Source organism: Mus pahari, chromosome 15 (assembly GCF_900095145.1).
Source record: "Mus pahari chromosome 15, PAHARI_EIJ_v1.1, whole genome shotgun sequence".
Taxonomy (NCBI): domain Eukaryota; kingdom Metazoa; phylum Chordata; class Mammalia; order Rodentia; family Muridae; genus Mus; species Mus pahari.
In genome coordinates, this window is record NC_034604.1 from 6,476,541 (window position 1) to 6,495,867 (window position 19,327).

A 19,327-nucleotide genomic window follows, 5' to 3' on the forward strand; every position below is an offset into this window, starting at 1 on the left:
CACTGGCGTGACTGAGAACACTATCTAATCTATATCTAAAGTCTAATCTTCGTATCTGTAGAATGATAGTGTTAACCACAGCCAGCCCAATAGCATCCTATTGACTACTCGAGGGCATGAATTTCAGCACTCAGTGCCTAGAGTTAGTGAGAAGTCAAGAAGTATCTGCTATTCCTATCATATCTCTTATCTGTGTAAATTAGCCTTGTTCTGCCTAATGCTTAATGCTTGGTTTTTGCAGTGCCAGGGATTGAACCCAGACTTTGGAAACACTAGGGAGGTACTCTTCCACCAAGCCATACCCACCCCCACCCCTAAAGCTTATTTGTTAATCATCATTTCATTTTGATTTTAAAAAGAACTGAAAGACGAGTCCCGCCTGTGTTGCCCAGGAGAGTGCTCTTCCTTCTTCAGCTTCCTAAGTGACCGTCCTTGTAAACATTGGCTGACATCGGCTGATTTAAAATGACTTCTGCACTTCTTTTTGTCTGTTCTCCCTTGTAATTTTATTTTCAGTCTTTAATTTTCTACCTTTATGTATGTATGTATGTATGTATGTATGTATGTATGTATGTATGTATGTATGTATGCTACAAGGACTATGGAACATATGCAGAGAAGTTAGAAGACAACTTTCCAACTTTTAGGGGTCAGTTCTGAGATTTGCTCAGGGGCTCTGAGGAGTTAATTCGGGTCAGGGAATAGTTTAATTCTCCATCCTAGGGACTGATACTATCAATATTTTTTCTTTCAAATACACTGCAATTTCTATTGTAATTTTTGTATATTCTAACACTTTCAGCATTTATGTTAAATGCTATCAGCTGGGTCATGGTCGTACACATTTTTATTCCTATTACTTAGGAGGCAGAGGCAGGCAGATTTCTGAGTTCAAGGCTCACCTGGTCTACAGAGCAAGTTTAGGAGCTACTCAGAGAAATCATGTCTCAAACAAACTAGAAAGTTATTAAAAACTCTTAATGATTGTGCAGTTTACTTGACTGCTTTTGTGCATGCGTTCCTCCTCTTGATTGAGACCTTGTTTTTATGAATCTCACTATGTACAAGTCAGGCTGGCATCAAACTCTTGATCTTTCTGCCACCCCAGTGTTAGGATTACAAAGATTGTACCATGATGTCCAACTTGTGTTTGGTCTTAAAAAAAAAAAGTTTGTTTATTTATGTTTGAACATGCTGTATTACTATGTAACCTAAGATGGTCAGAATCTGGGATCTTTTTGCTCCTAGTTCCTGTGCTCTAGGATTATGGACTCATTCCATCATGCTTTGCTTTGCAAGCTCCCACTTTAGTGGCACCAAGACTCCTTCATGATCATGGAATTCTCATAACCACACCTTGGAAAAGCTCCGCCCCCAAGCCCTGTGGCAGTGGCAATTGTTTCCAATTAATTTTGAAAGGGAAACTTTCAGATCCTAGAAATCTGATCCAATTTCCAGATCAGAGGTAAGGAAATTCCAGTGCTCCTCCACTGGAAGAATGCTGCCTCCACTGGAAGAATGCTGCCTCCATTGGAAGAATGCTGCCTCCACTGGAAGAATGAATGCTGCCTCCACTGGAAGAATGCTGCCTGATGGGAGTAACACCCAGTGCACAGCTTGGGAGGCAGCCATGCTTCAGGTTTGGAATTTGGGCTAATGAACTTTTTCTTCCAACAAGTCCCAAATATCCTTCCATGTGATGCCGCAGCTAATATGCCGCTGCAGCTGAGGTGCCGAGGACCTGGTTATACTTTCTTTACATGTTAAGTTTTTGCTGGGAGGTGGGACAGGGCTGAAAGCTCATATGACTTTGTTCTTTATCTTCAAAACTAGACAATTCACAAGGATTTGTTTAAGTGTAATTCATTTGCAAGTAATCTAGCTTTATTATACTGAATATATAAATGTATATTTATCTCAGGAAATATTTGTCTATTATTTGAGCCAATATTTTTTTCTTCTTGGTTCCATTTTTCCTTTCCTTTAACTGGGATACAATACAATTTCCTCTTTAAAGTATCCACTGCAGTGCTTTCTATTCTATTTAAGGATTGATACATTATCACAAGTCTAGTTTAGAGCACCTTCACTATCCCCTCCCCCCCCCCCAAAAAAGAGGTCTGCATTCTACACTCACCCATCTGCAGTTACTCCTCATTTTTTCCTGAAACTTCCTAGCCTCAGGCTAGGAAGATCAACAATCTATTGCCTATGTCTAGAAACTCTCTAGGTACTTTTTTTTCATTTTTTATTAGATATTTTCTTTATTTACATTTCACATTTTATCCCCTTTTCTCATTTCCCCTCCAATAGACACTTCATAGAAGTAGAATCATGAGATATATGGCTTAGATAACTTTTTTTACACTTACCCATATTGGTGCATATATTTACTCATATTGGTGCATATATTTATACTTTGCTTTTTTATTGCCAAATAATATGTGGATATGTCTCATTGTATCTACTCATTCATCAGCTGGTGAGCCTTGCTGTTATGAACATTTGTGTTCCTGCTCCTTGTGATATATTAAGATTCTGTAGAGAGATTTTAATAGTTTCAGCCTATGATCCACTTTGCATTAATATTTGTACTTAGTACAAGGGAGATGGCCAATGTTACTCTTTCGCACATGACTATCAGGTTGTCCCATCTGCTAAGAAGACTATTGTCTCTCTATCACATTATTTCAACACAGTCATTGAGAACTGATTGACCACACATGTATGGGTTTATTTCTAGACTGTTAATTCTCTTCTATTGATCTATATCTCTCCTTTTGCCATTACCATGGCCTTTATTTCTTGTTGCTTTGTGATGAGATTTAAGACTACTGTGGTCCTCTTTGTTCCTTTTTCTAAGGTTGTTTTGACTCTTCTGGGTCCCCTATGTGTATGTCTGCACATATGTCTATGCCATGTGCATATGTCTGGAGAGGGCAGATATCCTATAACTGGAGTTACAGGTGGTTGTGTATGACCATGTGGATGCTGGGGATTAAATCTGTGTCGTCCAAAAGAGTGACAAGATCTCTCAACCACTGAACCAATTCTCTAGCCCACACTACCCAACCCTCATCTTGTCTTTCTATTCTTTTGAGATGCATATCTTTCTATGTTGGCCAAACTGGCCTGGAATGCTACATAGCACTTGTTAGTCTCAAACTTATGAGCCTCCTATCTCAGTGTCTGAACTTCGAGAATTATAGGTACTCATCAACATTCCTGGCTACTACTTATCTGGTTTTTAGTTTCCAAGGATAGTCTGGTATTCTGATTGCTTCATTTTCATGACAACCCACTCTTATTACTATTTAATTTCACTAAGAACATGGAAATCTTGAAAAAAAAAGTTTCTCTTTGTTCTTGTGTTAACTACCTTTTCATTTGTTCTAATTTGTTCTTTCAAATGACAAATTTTCACTCTCATTAGTGATATTTTTCTGACTACTCATAATTGTAACTAGGAATCTAGACTACTAAGCATTGTCAATTGGCAGCTCATCTGGAATTAGACAGGCCAGGATTCAGTTCTCTACAGTGATCCTAACCTCTGTAGTATTGGCTTAGAAGCTGGATTTTTTTTTCCCTTGAAGTAAATTAACTCTTGGGTATAAATTTGGTACCCCAATTTTCTCAGAGGAGAAGGATTGTTATGATGTTGTGCAGAGATGGGAGTTACTAAGTCTTGATCTAATAAAGGCTAATAGCTGAAATGTTGCTTACCAATAAATTTTGGGTATGATGAAAACAGAATATGGATGCTATCAATAGAAGAAAATAATAAAGTCTGTTAAATGTTTCAGAATTATACAATGAGACCAGACACAAAATAGCTTTAAAGAACTCAGCAACTGTAAAAGAAACCTGAAAGCAAACCTGTAGCATCCATAAATGGATGAAGTATTCAAGACTTTCTAGCGTCCACTTCTGATGTGACCACAGAGTGTGGTGCCAAGGACCGGGGAACCTTTGGCAAAAGAGGGCTTCTCCTTGGGAGCAGAATGAGGTTGTAATCACAGATTTTGCCCTGTGGCCAAGCAGTAAGCATTTGTAAGATTCTACTACTTGTGTGACACTTCTGAACTTGAACATTTGGAAGTCATTAGTAAGTAGGTGGGCAAGTGCAAGAGCTCATAGACAATGAAACATCTAATAGAGTTCTAGGAGCTAATGCTCTATCTCAATCAGCCACTCCCTGAGGCGTGGACTGTTGTTCTATTTTACAAATAGGGATGCTGAGGGTGTCAAGTAACTTGACCTAATGTTATCACTTTTATCACTAACTTTTAACCTTGTAAAAAACTCATTTTGTTTAGTAATGAAGCCTAGTGCTATCAGTGCAATTAAGCCAGCTTTCAGTAGGAGTTCAATAAATATTTGTTGAACTACTGAAGAATACCAGAAGCCTGTGTTAGACCAAGGCCCTTCTGCCATATTTATTATGGTATCTGCAAAGTCTGGGGTGCTTAGCACTACCAGACAGTCCTTGAACTAAACTGAGTGGGATCTGCACTGTGGTTGTACTTTTGAGATTGTTGATGGACGATGCTCCTCTTCCTCAATTCCACAGGCCTTGTAAAGGCTCAAATGGACAGTGTTTTCCCAAAGTTTCTCATCTGCTTTAGCTATTTCTATTTTCTTGTTTCTTTTTGTTTTTGAGACAGGTAGCTTCAAGCTCACTACATAGCCCAGGCTGGCTTTAAACTCACCACCTTGCTTCAAACTCCTGAGCACTGGAATCAGATGTGTGTCACTGAAAGTGGTTTTCTCTGTTTAACTCTGTGAGAACTTAGGTTACATGAAGTGAGCCTGGGCCTCAGGTTACTGCTTAACTTCCCTTTCCACACCTATACTCAGTTCTCATGTGGTTGCAAATTGACTTTTCTTTTTAAATATGATAAATTAAACTGCGAACACTTGGTACCATCTATGTTATAGTTATTTTTCTGTTCTTTGTATTCAGCATGAAGCTGCTTCTACTGGTCATTGATGTCTCTGGCAGCAGTTTCAGTTCAAGAAAGTAAGTTACAGCTTTGAATACCAGAGGCCATCAACTGTGAAAATTGGAGGGGCATTTGTCATTATCTAGCCACAGCGTCCCTCCAGAACTTTTGTTCCTGTAGCAACCGTTAAAGGCAGGGCCAGCTGGAAGTGACTGCTCTAGGGAAAGCTTCCCTATGGTCTACGGGAGGCTCTGCGGGAGCCAGGGCTAGTCTGGGGGTCCGGGAGCCACGACTGGAGGGTAGGACCAGTGTCTTGGAGCTCCATCGAAGAGGTGAAGGTATCTGCTCAGGCTTGGAGTTCCAGGGTGGGTTTGTTTTTTTGTCTGTGCCCTACAACCCCGTCTCATGCAAAAGGCCAAGGGCTCTTGACTGACTATTGCCCAGGCAATGGAACTTTGTCACTAGATCTAGTGACAAAGAAGTCACACAGTGACTTGAGAGCACTCTAAATGAAGTAGGATCCTGAGAGGAAGTAGTTGTGCTTCTTGACCACGCTCTTCAGCAGCACTAGGGGGCAATCCTTCTTCCCAGAAGCCCCCCAGCACACTGCCACCTCCCTATCCCAGAGTGGCCACACACATCATCCGCACGCTGGAGTTCTCAAACCCAAGCGGCTGCATGTAGGGCTCCGCAGCACGTGGGCGTGTATTTGGCATCGTGTGCTTCCGGACACTCTAGGTGAAGGCGAGGGAGCCCAAAAGGCCACCAGGGCGCTCAGGCCAGGAGGGGAAGGGGAGGGGGGGCGAGCAGGAGGGGCAGCACCTGAGGAATCCGCCTCTGGCCGCGGTGGCGCCTCGCTCCGCCCCCGGGAACTGAGCGCGCAGCCCGCGCCAAGCCGCAGAGACGCCAGCCACCGGCGGCGCTAGCCTCTCGGAGCAGAGTGCAGCACGGAGCCGCCCGGGGCTGTGGAGACCACCCTGGCCCTCTGCCCTCACTCCCACCGGGGCCAGGTGAGCTGCTGCGGGGGACTCGCGGGGACCGGGAGGCGAGGGGACTCGGTGGCGGGTAGGGCCTGTCCTTCGGTGGGCTGGACACCTTCCCTGCTCAGGGCCGCGGACTTTCTTCTGGAGGAACTGGAAGGCGGCGCGGGAGTGGAGTGACTCGTGCGGCCGGGCAGGCGCCTGTGCCAGCGGGAAACAAACCCCATCCCAGTCCCCGTCCCCAGCTACCTCATTTCGCCGTCTGCGGCCATAGGCCTGTCACTCCGGCCCCGCAGCTGCCTTTGTGGCCGGAGGGAGGTGGCTGATGCGGTGCGGGGTGAAGGAGGCTGCGGCGAGGGGGCGCGTCCCGGCTGCTCCCCGAGCACGAGGGGATGGCTAGCGGTCCCCGAGCGCTGGATGGATTGCAAGAAGCGAGACCCGGAGGGGTCCACGCAGAGGATGGGTAGAGCCGGGCTTGGGAAAGTTGAGAGTAGCCAGATGTGGTCAAGCATTTGCTGGGGTCCACGCCAAATGTCACTTCGTCACTCGCGTGTCTTCCGGCCATCATTTCAATTTCCCTGAGAGCCGGTCCTATCTGCTCTTAATCTGAATGGGACACAAAGGGTTGCGTTGACAGCTGACCGTGAAAATATATGGTGAGGTGAGGAGTGCCCTGGCCAGGCGGGGTGGAGGTGGGCGGTTGGTTAAAGTCCGTGATTCCTGAAGTCCTTTTGAGCTTCAGTAAAAGGAGATTATCTGTTCACTACGTGGAGTTTCTCCTTGAAAGCAATCCCCAAAAAACATTCAGAACAGAGAGGTTCCTGCTCCAGAAATCTAAGAACTGAGTTGTGTTCCTTTTTTTTTTTTTCTCTCTATAAACTCCATCCTGGACCCATGTCCCTGACTAGATAAAAGCAAATTTTGATTTCGACTTTTGAAACTGAGATTTTCCACTCTGCCTCTCTTGAGAAACCGTCCTCAAATCTCTTTTTAAAACAGCCTTTTAGATATAAGTAGTTCAGAAGGGTTTAACCGAATTTTCCTCTTAAAAAACCACTCGCGCCTCTGTCTTGAGTTTAGTTATTGTTTGATTCTTTTTTTTCTTTTTTCTGAAAACTGGTGAAATTGCAATATGAAAAACTCATTTAAAAAAGAAAACTTTAGAATAGTTGTTTCATTAAATTAGTAATAAAATTACATGCATATAAGTATGCATTTTAAAAGGAAATATAAATTCAATAAAGACTGAGATGTAGCAGAAATTTGGTAACAATTTCAAGCAACATTAAATAGTGTGCAGTATAACTGAAACTCCCTCTTCTCTCCCTTGTTTCTTCTCCTGGAGACAGCCACAGTTGTCAATTTATATGATAAATAGTTGTTCAAATGGAAATAGAAGAGAAAGGGAGTAGAATATAAGTAAAGATAGCTCATATCTAGATGCATATGTATATTAATGATAGCAATTACCAATTCGATGTCCTCTAGTGATGACATAAACTTTTATTTGGCCTGTGGTGAGTACTTACTACCTTGATGATCAGTTAGAAAGCCAAAATCTTAGAACAAATGTTTAAGTGCAAAGCAGAACACCCTTTCCTCAAGCTATTTCTTGTGACCTTTATTTCCCTCTATTTTGAACCTCTAAGAAGCAGAGCAAATGGTACTTTGTCCACCAGAATGTTTCTCTGAAAACATCAAGCAGACATTTGTAATCTCCCATTGGCATAACAGCATTTTAAAGGGGTGGTGACATAGCTCAGTAGTAGGGCACTTGGTCTGAGACCCTGGGTTCAAACTACACACACACACACACACACACACACACACACACACACACACACCTGGGCACACAATACACACACACACACACACACACACACACACCTGGGTTCAAACTACACACACACACACACACACACACACACACACACGCGCGCGCGCGCGCGCGCGCGCGCGAGCACTATAAACAGCAAAAGACACATGGAGGCCAAGTTTAAGATCTCTTTATTTCAGGCCTAGATTTGCTATAAAATAACCACAGAAAGTACTTTTCTTGGCAATGTTCTCCTGTTCCTGTCCTCTTAGTTAAGTAAAAGAATTGCTATGTAGCTTTTCAAGAGTCCTTCTGACTCCTAAGTTCTATTGCTAACGTAGTTGAGGTGTTCCAAGACTAGGTCAGAATAGCCACTACTGTAGATAGTTAGTGGGATGATAGGAGTATTCTGGAGGTAGACTCGTAAAGGAGAGGTTAGAGATGTTTGAAGTACATTTCTGTTCTTTGGAGAGCAGTGACTTGACTTTCTCACAAAATGTCTGTTTCTGCTGGTGGTAGAGGCCAACTCTGGAGCTAAATGGGCCCCTGCATGTCACCTAGGAGAGAGAATCCTCTTTACAAGTCATGGCGCGATTTTAAGGAAAAGACTCTTCCCAAATTGTTACTTTTCTCTTGTGGTAAAGCTTAAGTGAAGTTTATTTGTCTCAAAGAGTCTTGGCAATTTAATTAGTAACTCTCAAGAGTATTGAGGCTAGAAATACTCTTTATATATAATAGCTATGATATTTTGGCTACTATGTAAGTATACATTCATATTCTTAATAGGAATGGAGACTTCTGATCATACCCAGCCTCTGAGCTGACTGATTATAAAGTTGTAAAAGTAAAAACGTTTCATTTGCGTCACTCTGAAGAACCCCAGTTAAGGGATTTAAAGACACTACAGACAGTGATTACCAAGACCCTTGCTATTAAGATGAAAATTTGTAAGGGCACCTGAGTAATCTTGATTTACTGACAAACTCCCCCACAGGTTAAGATTTGGGATTTTGCAGTTATGAAAGAAATGTGACTCTCCTTATGACTGTAAACATTGTTCCTCCTCCTTCCCCATCAGCTTTTCCTTTTCCTTTCCCTGACTTCTCAAGTTCTTAGTATATTTTTAAAGAGAGGCAACAGAGTGTGGTTGTAAATGGGTGGCTTCGAAGTTAGAAGTTCTGGGTTCAAACCTAGTTATAACACATAATGAGAATATTGGAAAGTAACTTATTTTCTAAGAATTTAACTTTCTAAATCTATCACAGTAGTTCTCTAAAAGGTTAAGATAAAAAGAAATAATACATGAAAACACACATCTTTTCCTTTTATTAGGAAAATTTCAGATTTCTGGTATTTTGAAACAATTAAATTATTAGTATTTGGTCATAGTAAAATTGAATTCATTTCTAATTTGCAGTTTTTGGTCTTGTGCATGGGAGGAATAGTTGCCCTACAGTATTGCTATGGTTTTCTAAATGAAGTTGTGGGCACATCGTTGATTTCATGATTTTGTGCTAGGATATAAGATGGCTGCGTAAACAAAGTCAGTTACAACACTCATGCAGAGTACATTAAGTCACTCAGTAACCTTCCCCAGAGAAGTTGTAGGTTTGTTTGTTTTCACCCTGTGCTTCTTAGCTATCACTGGCTCAAACTTGGGAAAGTCACTGTTAAAATTAATGTCTAGCATCATACATAAGTCTCATTAAAGTGACAAGAGTACTCTTTCTTACCCTGAAGGGGTGCTTTACAAGTAGTAAAATTAGGGTCACAATTTATGGTCCTTTGTTTTTCTTTCAATTGAGAATACTTCTAAAAAAAAAAAAAAATCAGAGAGAGACAATTTTTGACCTCTTCGGCTACAAATGGATTGTGAAGTTATAACCCTGACTAGAGCTGTTATACAGTCAAGGTAGCTTAGTCTACACAAAAGCATGCCCTTGTAAGTTCTGGAGCGCCAGCAACCCTGATATTTTTGGCAAACACACACCCAGTGTGGATAAAGCTGCTCTTTGTGCCTTGAGCTCCAGGAGGGCTCTATTGTGTACTCTTTCTTTCCCCCATTCTTGTCTGACTGGCCACTCCTCCAAGTCCAGATGTGAAGTCACAGAGTCACAACTCTGTATTTGCCTCTGCCACACACTGGTCACTGTATGGTTCCTGTCCTGTCTGTACACGGCAAAGCAGATAGAGAACGGTCTTTTCCTTGTACTTTATGATTCTCTTCAGAGGTCCCCACAGAAGACTGCATGGTGGGCAATCAACCCTTGAGAAATGTTTGCTTCAGGGAATCATGTCTTGGCTTGCCTTCTCTGTTCCTGGGCATGGTTCTGTTTTTATGACACCAGTCTAGAAGCAGACTTCAAGCATAGCCTGTGTTGCTGAGTTCACTTGTATTTACAAGGTTAGGACACTTTCTTGATTCTAACTTTCTGTGTGCTCAGAAGGGGTTTGTTGGGTTTTGTTCTGGAAAATGGAATAAGCAATTACCGCGTTAGTTAGTTACCAACTTTTTGCAAAGGACTGTTGTAAAGATAAAATGAAAGAATGTGGACTTGTTTTCAGGGGAGAAAAAGGCCTACACATTTGTACTATGTTGTAAAAATTACATTCTGTTAAAACACTTTTAGGAGTGTTAGAACACCCCTTGTAGGCCTTGAGAAAGCTTCAACTCAATCTGATAGAGCTTGGAGCTAGGTGCTGAGTCTAAGCCCTAATCTATTGAGTTAGAAACTGAGAAGCAAGGCTAGCAGTCTGCATCTTAACAATCTATATAATGATGGGTGGCTATTCTAGGGAGAAAGAAACTTCAACACCCACTAAAAAAGAGTTCTACCAGATAAATGTTAGTCGTAAATGGATCTGAAAAGTCATCAAGTCATTTTGCATGCTAAACAGGATGAAAGTTAGCTATTTTTATTATTAGCTAGCTACTATTTGACATTTAATCTCTTAAAATATAATTCAGGCAAGAATTACAAACTCAGACCAAACACTAACACGTGGGGGTGAAGCAGGACACCTGTAAAATAGTAGCCCTTGTTATAGCTGCCTTAATGAACTGGCTCAGAAAGTCTGAAGATGGCAGAACCTCAAAGGCTCCTCCAACTGTTGCCTAGCCACTGGGCACTATGGCTAGGCCATCTAACAGGCTAGATAAATCATGAAGTTCACATTTTTATATGAACTTAAATGTTGGCAATGGATTTTAATGACAAAAAAATTAACCCAACAAGAAATCTGGAAGCTAGATCATTTCCATCCTCAGAACCAAGCGATGTGGGTAAAAATACTTGTAACTAACTTGTGACGACAGAAGAAATGGTGCTGTTCATTACAGGATAATAAAGAGCAACAGGCATTTTTCAGTGTTCAGATCATAAAACTTCAATAGATGAAAGTTATGTTGCCTATTAGGTAAAGAATTGGCTAATATCTTTTACTAAGAGTGGAGGTAAAAATTCAGGTTTTTCTGGAGAGCAATTTGGTGTCACATATCATGACCCAATCAACTGCCTACTGTAAGACAGTAACCCCAGGCCACAGGTAGTCAGTTAAACATGAGTTAATTAACACCTTCAAGTAGCCTTAGTTTCTCAACCCTCACATTTAAGTGCTCAAGAGCTACGTGTGGTTGCTGACTACCATGCTGGGTAGTATAAATAGGAACAGTTCCTATATAAGAGTAAGTTCAGTTGGAGGGCACTAAATTCCTTAGAAATTCCCCCCCTAGGAATCTGTTGGAAAGCAATCATCAGGTGTGATGTGGTGGCTCACAGCTGTGATGCGAGTGCCCAGGAGCCTGAGGCAGGAGGATCTGGAGCTGGTGGTCGGTTGATGTGGTGGCTCACAGCTGTGACCCGAGCGCCCAGGAGCCTGAGGCAGGAGGATCTGGAGCTGGTGGTCAGCCTGAACTACTTAGCAAGAGTCTGTTTCAAAGAAAAAGGAAGGTTTTTTTGTTTGTTTGTTTGTCTGTTTTCAACAAATGCAACAGAAGCATATCACAAAATTAAGAGTAAAAGTTCCCGGTAGGTAAAGATGCTTGCCACCAAACCTGATGGCCTGAGGAAGGAGTGAGCCAACCCTGGTGAATTGTCCCCTGTGACCTCTACACACACATAGTGAATACACACACACACACACACAGTGAATAAATTAATAAATAAATGTTTGTTTAAAAAGAGTATACAGTTTAGAGAGAATGTAAACACCAGGTTAAAAGGAAAGACATCAGCCAGCAGTAAATAGTTGTGAAAATAGCACTGAATCCACTAAATGAAAATATCTATGATAGAATAATTTTGTTCATTTAGGTAAATAGCTTAGGTACAAGAAATTAGGGAGCCCTTCCTTCTGAAAACACACACAACCTTTCCCCATGGATTCTTGTTAGAAATCCACAGCCCAGCCTCCCCTCTATTATTGAATGAGTTCTCTAGCAGGAACTAAGAATCCGTGAATTTATAAATTCTGCCTCCATCTGTGCACCTCTCAAGCTGCATCTTTATCACATGACTGAGTTACAACTCCTGAGCTCTAAGTCCCCAATCTAACTGTGGATGCCGCTTTGAAATTAAGTGACTCTCTGGGATAAGCAAAATACTAAACAATGGAGGATGATCGAGACATGGGCCTTACAGATATTAGACTGTGACACGCTAGAGAGGCATGCAGAGCCTGATGGTCCTGCAGATCCAAAGCTGAGACAGGGTGACAACAGGATATCCCAGAGGAGTCCCCCATGCAGATCCCATATTGATGATGTAGCAGAAGCAGAGGCCTCGAACCAGACCATTGCAATGAACATTTGGTAGTAAAGCTGTTTAGACAAAAGGGTGACACACTGTGTGACACACCACAGCTTCTACAGTGAGAAGTGTACTCTGTGACACACTGTGACACACAACAGCTTCCACAGTGAGAATTTTTTGTTCATTTATTAGGTTTTGTTTTCTTGGAGCAAGGGAAGGTTGCAGGGTTGGAGGGCAGATATGGAAGGATTAGGAGATGAGCGGGATTGGGATGCATGATGTGCCGTTCACAAAGAACCAATCAAAAGTTTTAAAAGAGAAAGAAGAGAGAGAAATGAGCCTGAGGTTGTATTCTTCAGAAGCAACACTGAGTGTAGACCTGAGTTGGTAAGGGACTGAGCCCCTGGGAGTCTACAGATGAGGCCGGAGAGGAGTCTCCCATCAATTCCGTGTCTTCTCTGCTGTGCCACAGCTGTGAATTCTTTGGAAGGAAATCAAACATCCCCAAGGTCACTGTGTTTCAGGGTCAATACTTGTCACATTTGCTTGTGAAATTTAGTCCTGACTTACTGACTAAACATTTCTGAGGTGCAGGCTATGAATGTACCTTGGAAGACTTCCCTAGTGCCTTTCCTGGACACAACGGTTAGATCTCCCTCAACACATCACCCTAGAGACTTGGTTTTATAGCGTAGATGATGGGAAGTTGCCATGGCTGCAGGTTCCAGTGTGAAGAGAAGATGTGACTTTAGCGTCACTTCTTTTATTTACTGTCATTCCTTCAGATGTAAGCTACTGTCTCACTGAGCCTGTTCATACATCTTCATGGTAGTTAGGGGATAGAAAAGTATCACTATCCACTGTACCCAAATTGGAGCCGAGGAAATGTCTCCTGACAGTTCTGCCTCATCTCCTCCAAGTCTGATCCTTTTCTTTGTAATTTATGTCAATGTGTGTGTGGAGTTGTGTATGTGCACCACAGTGTGTGCTATTTTGGCAGGGTCCTTTTACCTTGACCTGAGTTTCAGGGATTGAACCGAGCTCATCAGGCTTTCTTGGCCAGCCCTGAGCCATGTCGACTGTCTGCACCCCCACCCCACCTTTTAAGGAAGAACTTAAGTCTGTTATATTGCTTTATTTTTTTTTTCCGTTTTTTATTTCGGTCATCTTTAAATATGGTCTTAAGTATCAGCAAATCTTGGAATCAACACCATAGTGTGTTAGTAGCTACTCTTTTTTTATGCATCTGCAAATCTTTATATTCATGTACATATTTACCAACAGACGTACCTTTATAGTAATAGGATCATATCATAGTTTTTAAAGCTAGTAGTCATTTAGTTTTTTAAAAAAATTATTTTTATTGTATGTCTCTTGGTGTCTGTATGGGTGCGTGTGAGCTGTGGTTTGCATGTGTAAGTCAGAAAACAGCTGTGTGGAGTTAGTGCTCTCCATATCTACCTTTATGTAGGTTCCAGGAACAGAACTCCGCTTGCATCAGCGGGCAGTAAGAGCTGCTAACTACCAAGTTGCCTCACTATCATAAAGGCAGGCTCGTAGGCTCTCTCTTTCTGTTTCTGTCTCTTGCTCTCTCGCTTTCTTGCTCTCTCACTCTCTCTCTCTCTCTCTCTCTCTCTCTCTCTCTCTCTCTCTCTCTCTTGCTCTTCCTTGCTTGCTCTCGCTCTTGATTTCTCTCTTTCTCTCCCCCTCTTCCCATTCCTTCCCATCCCATCCCATCCTCTTTTCCCCCTTCCCTCCCTCCCTTCCTTCATGAGAGGCATTGGGTCTCTTGGAGCTGGAGTCCCAGGCATTTGTGAGCTGCCTCATGTGAATGTTGGGAACTGAATCCAGGTTCTTGGCCAGAGCAGTCAGTGCTTTTAACCTCTCTCCAGCCCTTAAAATATGTGTGATACTTTAAAAATATATTGCAAATAATATGGTTAACTGTCTATAGAATCACAATTCAAAATAGTCAGAGCCTCACGCATGCTGAGAAAGTCCTCTACTACTGAGTTACACTCTCCGGAAATTATAGCTTTTGCATGTTTATTAGTTCTTTGAGAATTTCATACAATGGATTTTGATCCTATTTCCCCCCCCCAAAAAATTAAAATGTGATATAAATTGCAATGCACTCTGTGTTCAGGAGGGCTCTCTGTCATTTCTGAATGGAGTGTGACTAGATGTTACAGCCAGAGGTGAGACAACAATACCATGTTTTGTTTTGTGATTTTTTTTCCAAGGTCACCTGGCTTGCTCTGCCTGCCTTCTCTTTCATCATGGTCCCCAGTGTCTTCTCAGAGCTGAAATTGCAGCTAATGTCAAACAATGTAGAACAACCACACCACAATATTGTTTTTTCATTTTCAAAAAAATACTAAATACTCAACATTGGGAGAAATATATTTTAGTACATTTAGATTTTAAATAGAAATTTTTTGAAAGTTGTTTATTTATTTATGCATATGGATGTTTTTGCCTCAATGTATGTTTGTATATTATATGTCTGTATAGATCCTGAGAAGGTCAGAAGAGGGCATCAGATTTCCTGGTACTAGAGTTATGGGTGATTGTGAGCTACCCTGTAGGTGCTAGGAATCTCAGATACTCTGTAAGAATAACAAGTGCTTTAAACCACTGAGCCATCTCTCAAACCCCTTAAATAGAATCTTAAGTAGAACAATAGCATGACACAATATAAAAGTCTGAAAAGAAACATTACTTATAGTCTTGACAGTCTTAAAAATGGTTATTACTAAAAAAAATTTTAGAACAGAATATGACTGTTTAAACAAAAATTAATTAAAAAATATTTGGTGTGTATGTGCAGATGTGTATCTATAGGCCAGAGGACAACCCCAAGTGCCACCCTTAGAATCACTTTCCACCTCCTTTGAGACAGTTTTCCCTAATAGGGATCTGGGGCTCACCAATTAGGCTATCCCCTCCCAGGGATCAAATGCTAAATGTGATGTATTTTTGGCAATGTTCTTAGTGAAAAATTGTATTGGAATTGTTTGAGACCGGGAGATATTAAGTAGACCATCTGGATAATCCACCAAAGTTGTTAAGTCTGAAGTGTGGGTTCAGTGATATTATTTCAGTTATTCTAAAGGGTTGATACTGCCATAGAGACCCCTGAGTCAGGAGTATGCCATGTCTAAATGATGCCTTGGAGCAGGGTTGGTTTAGGAATAGCATAATTCATAGTATTGTTGCATATCTGTTATTCAGAACATAGGATGAGGGGAGGGAGAGGGCGAGAAGAATAAGATATTTGTATATGCACAAAATACTGTCTTTGAAAATTAGCCATAAAAGACACTGTGACCCTTGTACTCTTGTCTGCTTAATCTTCTCATAGAATTTAATAGTTTGCAACAGCTTTAATGTTCTTGCTTGATGTTTTAATTAATGAAGGCCAATGGATCTTCTCTCACATTGTAAACACATTGTTTCTAACTTGTGAAATTTTTATTTTTAAAGTTACAAAAGAAAGAGAGAGAGAGAAAGAGAGAGAAAGAAAAGAAAACAAAAGAAAAGAAAGGGAAAGAAAAGAAAAAGGGAAGCTTAAGAAGATACTCTTTCACAAGCCTGCTAGGTAGTAAGTGTTAAGTCTGCATGCAGACAGAGGCTGCTCCACTTCAGAGCCATCTTCCCTTCCTTAAGTCATCCTCTTGACATGTTTGTGTATATAAGACCCAATGGACATTAATTATGTCTTAAGATATTTTCTAGTGCCCAGGAAGACAAGTTGGGGTAGGTGTGTGCTGACGTGACATATTAACTCTTCCCTGCCTCAGGGGAAACTTTCGGCTGTGTGTGCATGGCTGTATTGTAGTCCTGAAGGATCAATCAGTAGTGATCAAACCTTGGGTTCACTCACCAAGCTTGAGCCAAGGCTCCAAAGCTGCAGGTGATTTGTTCCTTTTCTTTATTTTTGTATCTGCAGCTCTTGGAACAAACACGTAGAAAAAATATTTACTTATAAGCAAATAAACACCATCTGTTGAGACCTGCTAGCTTTCATCTATGACTATATAGCCTCTTGACCTGAACCAAACTTCATTCAGATCAAGGCTATTGCTCACAGAACCCTGTAGGGAAGGGAGGGAGAGTAGATGGGGCAGTATAACCTTTATACCTTCACTGGAATACCAGGCTAAGGCTCATGTTCTTTGAAAGTTAGGTTGGTAACATCTTTTGAATAAAGGTTGGCAACAAGGAAAATAAATCCAAAACAATTCTGGGGCTCAGGTTGAAGGGAGATTAATTTTATTTCTCTCTTACAAAATTATGTCTGTAATTCTTTTGTATATTTAAATCATTTTCAAACTTACATATGTGGTAGTTTATTTATATGCTTTAAGTAATATAGGCTTGATGCATGCCTTTAATCCCAGCACTCAGGTGACAGAGGCAGGTGGATCTGAGCAGCCTCAATTACAGAGTGAGTTCCAGGACAGCCAGGGCTACACAGAGAAACCCTGTCTCAAAAACAACAACAACAACAACAACAACAACAACAACAACAAAGGAAGTAATGAATTTATAGTTATAATACCTCAGTGGAATAGAACTGTCAAAGGGATAGTAGACATAAGTGTTCTGTACAATGTAACCATTTTTATAGCGAATAAATACTATAATTCATATTGCTGACTAGGTTTTAAATTGGCAAAGCTTCCCCAAACTGAAGCATTATGGGATTGTTTCAGATATTCTTTCTGTAGATTATCCTAAGACTGTATGTGGCAGAAAGCCAAAGTTCATGTATTATAGACCGTATAATTCCATTTTCGATTAAAAGCTGTGTTTAGTCTGTAGTGATATATTTTTAAAGGCAACAATAATTATAACATCAAACTATCTCTCCATTTTTATTAGGGGAAGAAGTAATTATTTTCCCAAATGAATTTGTCACCTCCTGAAAAAATATTTTTTTCTTTATAGTTTTCTGACTGAGCAAGAGGTTGGTATCCAGTGGTGATGATAGAAGTCTCCACTGGGCAGGAAATGGATGCTAGAATGAAGTTAATAGGACTTTGTTAGGCACCTGTGGCTGGAATGAGACATGTAAAAGAGACAGACACATGCAGAGTAGTTCCTTCCCTGGGGAAAATGACAGCCAATCACGGATGGTCCTGGGGCTTGTGGTTCTGTAGATTCAGATTTAATTTCATATGAAGCATATTCCTCAAGCCATCACTAATGTAATAAAAATTACACAGTATAATATGTAAGGGTATTTGTTCTCTTTTCCAACACCAAAATTATAAGAGCATCTAATTAAAGCTGAAACCTAATGAAGTTTAAATATACATGCTTTTCTATTTTTAAAAAAATTGTATTTAAGCTTTAAACTTGTTTCTGAGGCATTGGAATCTGAAGCAACTGGGGTGATGCTGAGGCTGAGGAGATAATGCTCCACCAAGCTCTTTTAAGTCACTGATGCTTCATAGATACTAAAACTGTGACATGCAACCTTTGGAGAGGGGTAGGAATTGTGTATGCATAGGTACATGTGTGTGTATGCATGGTGTATGTACATGTGTGTGGGTGTGTACAGGCAGTGGTGCAGGGGTGGAGGTCAGAAGACAACTTTAGGAGTGGTTCTTACCTTCTACCACATTGGGGCCTGGGAATCGAATTCAGATCTCAAGGGTCCACCTCACTGGCTCATCGCTTTATTGTCTTATTATCAATCTATTTAGCTTGGGCTCACCAGTCCTCTAGACTGACTCGCAGGTAAGCTTAGAGATCTACTTGCTTCTACCTCTCCAGTGCTAGGATTAGGGCCACATATCCCTGCATCTGGGTGTTCTGTGAATGCTAGAGTCTCAGCTCAGTTCCTTTTCACATTGAATTAGCTCCCCAGCCCAGAAGGATGGAGGAGAAACAGAATTTTCATGTCTTTTGTATTATATAGCACAAGTCGATTTTTACTACATGTACTCCTGTTGAGATGACATTTCTGTAACAAGTTTAATTCACATGGAATTATCAATTAGAAAGAAAATGAATGAAAGCTCATTTTAACCATCAGGCTGTGTTCAAAGCACATTTACAGTTATAAAAAAAGTGACTTCATATATTACTATATATGTAATATATATATTACTATTCTGATAGATGTAGATTGTGAAGAAAGTAATAAATTCATAAGCATAGTTCTTAAAAGCACGTTTAAAAATATCTTTTAAAGGCAGAAGCAGGCAGATTTCCGAGTTTGAGGTCAATTCAGTGTGAGTTCTAGATGCCCAGAGCTACACAGAGAAACTCTGCCTCAAAAGAACCAATCATCAAGCCGGGTGGTGGTGGCGCACGCCTTTAATCCCAGCACTTGAGAGGCAGAGGCAGGTGGATTTCTGAGTTCGAGGCCAGCCTGGTCTACAGAGTGAGTTCTAGGACAGCCAAGGCCACACAGAGAAACCCTGTCTCGAACCCTCCCCCCCCCCAAAAAAAGAACCAATCATCAGCTTATATTAGCTTACTAAGTAGTGGGTTTCCATATTTTTTTTTCTTCACACATCCTAATTTTCAGTCAGCCCACCTCTCGGCCCTAATCCTTTAACCTTTAATATTGCCCCCTCTTCTTTTGTATTACATGTTCCTAAAGTATGTTCTTATAATTAATTCAGGCATTGGGACACTTGGTGCTTTCCATCAATGAAAACTGTGTGCTAACTTAGCTCTTGGTATATTTTTATTGTATATAGTAATTTAAAAATAAGATAAGCCGGCCGGGCGGTGGTGGTGCACGCCTTTAATCCCAGCACTTGGGAGGCAGAGGCAGGCGGATTTCTGAGTTTGAGGCCAGCCTGGTCTACAAAG

General features: G+C 41.1%; 1 protein-coding gene across 1 annotated transcript in view; it reads left to right on the top strand.

Annotated features, from left to right (window-relative positions):
- The first annotated feature begins 5,826 nt into the window (after positions 1–5,826).
- Greb1l (GREB1 like retinoic acid receptor coactivator) overlaps positions 5,827–19,327 on the top strand; it is a 225,988-nt gene continuing 212,487 nt past the window's right edge. Inside the window, exon 1 of the mRNA XM_029546956.1 lies at positions 5,827–5,956. The gene's annotated coding sequence lies outside the window, so the exon portion shown is untranslated. The remainder of the gene's footprint in view (positions 5,957–19,327) is intronic.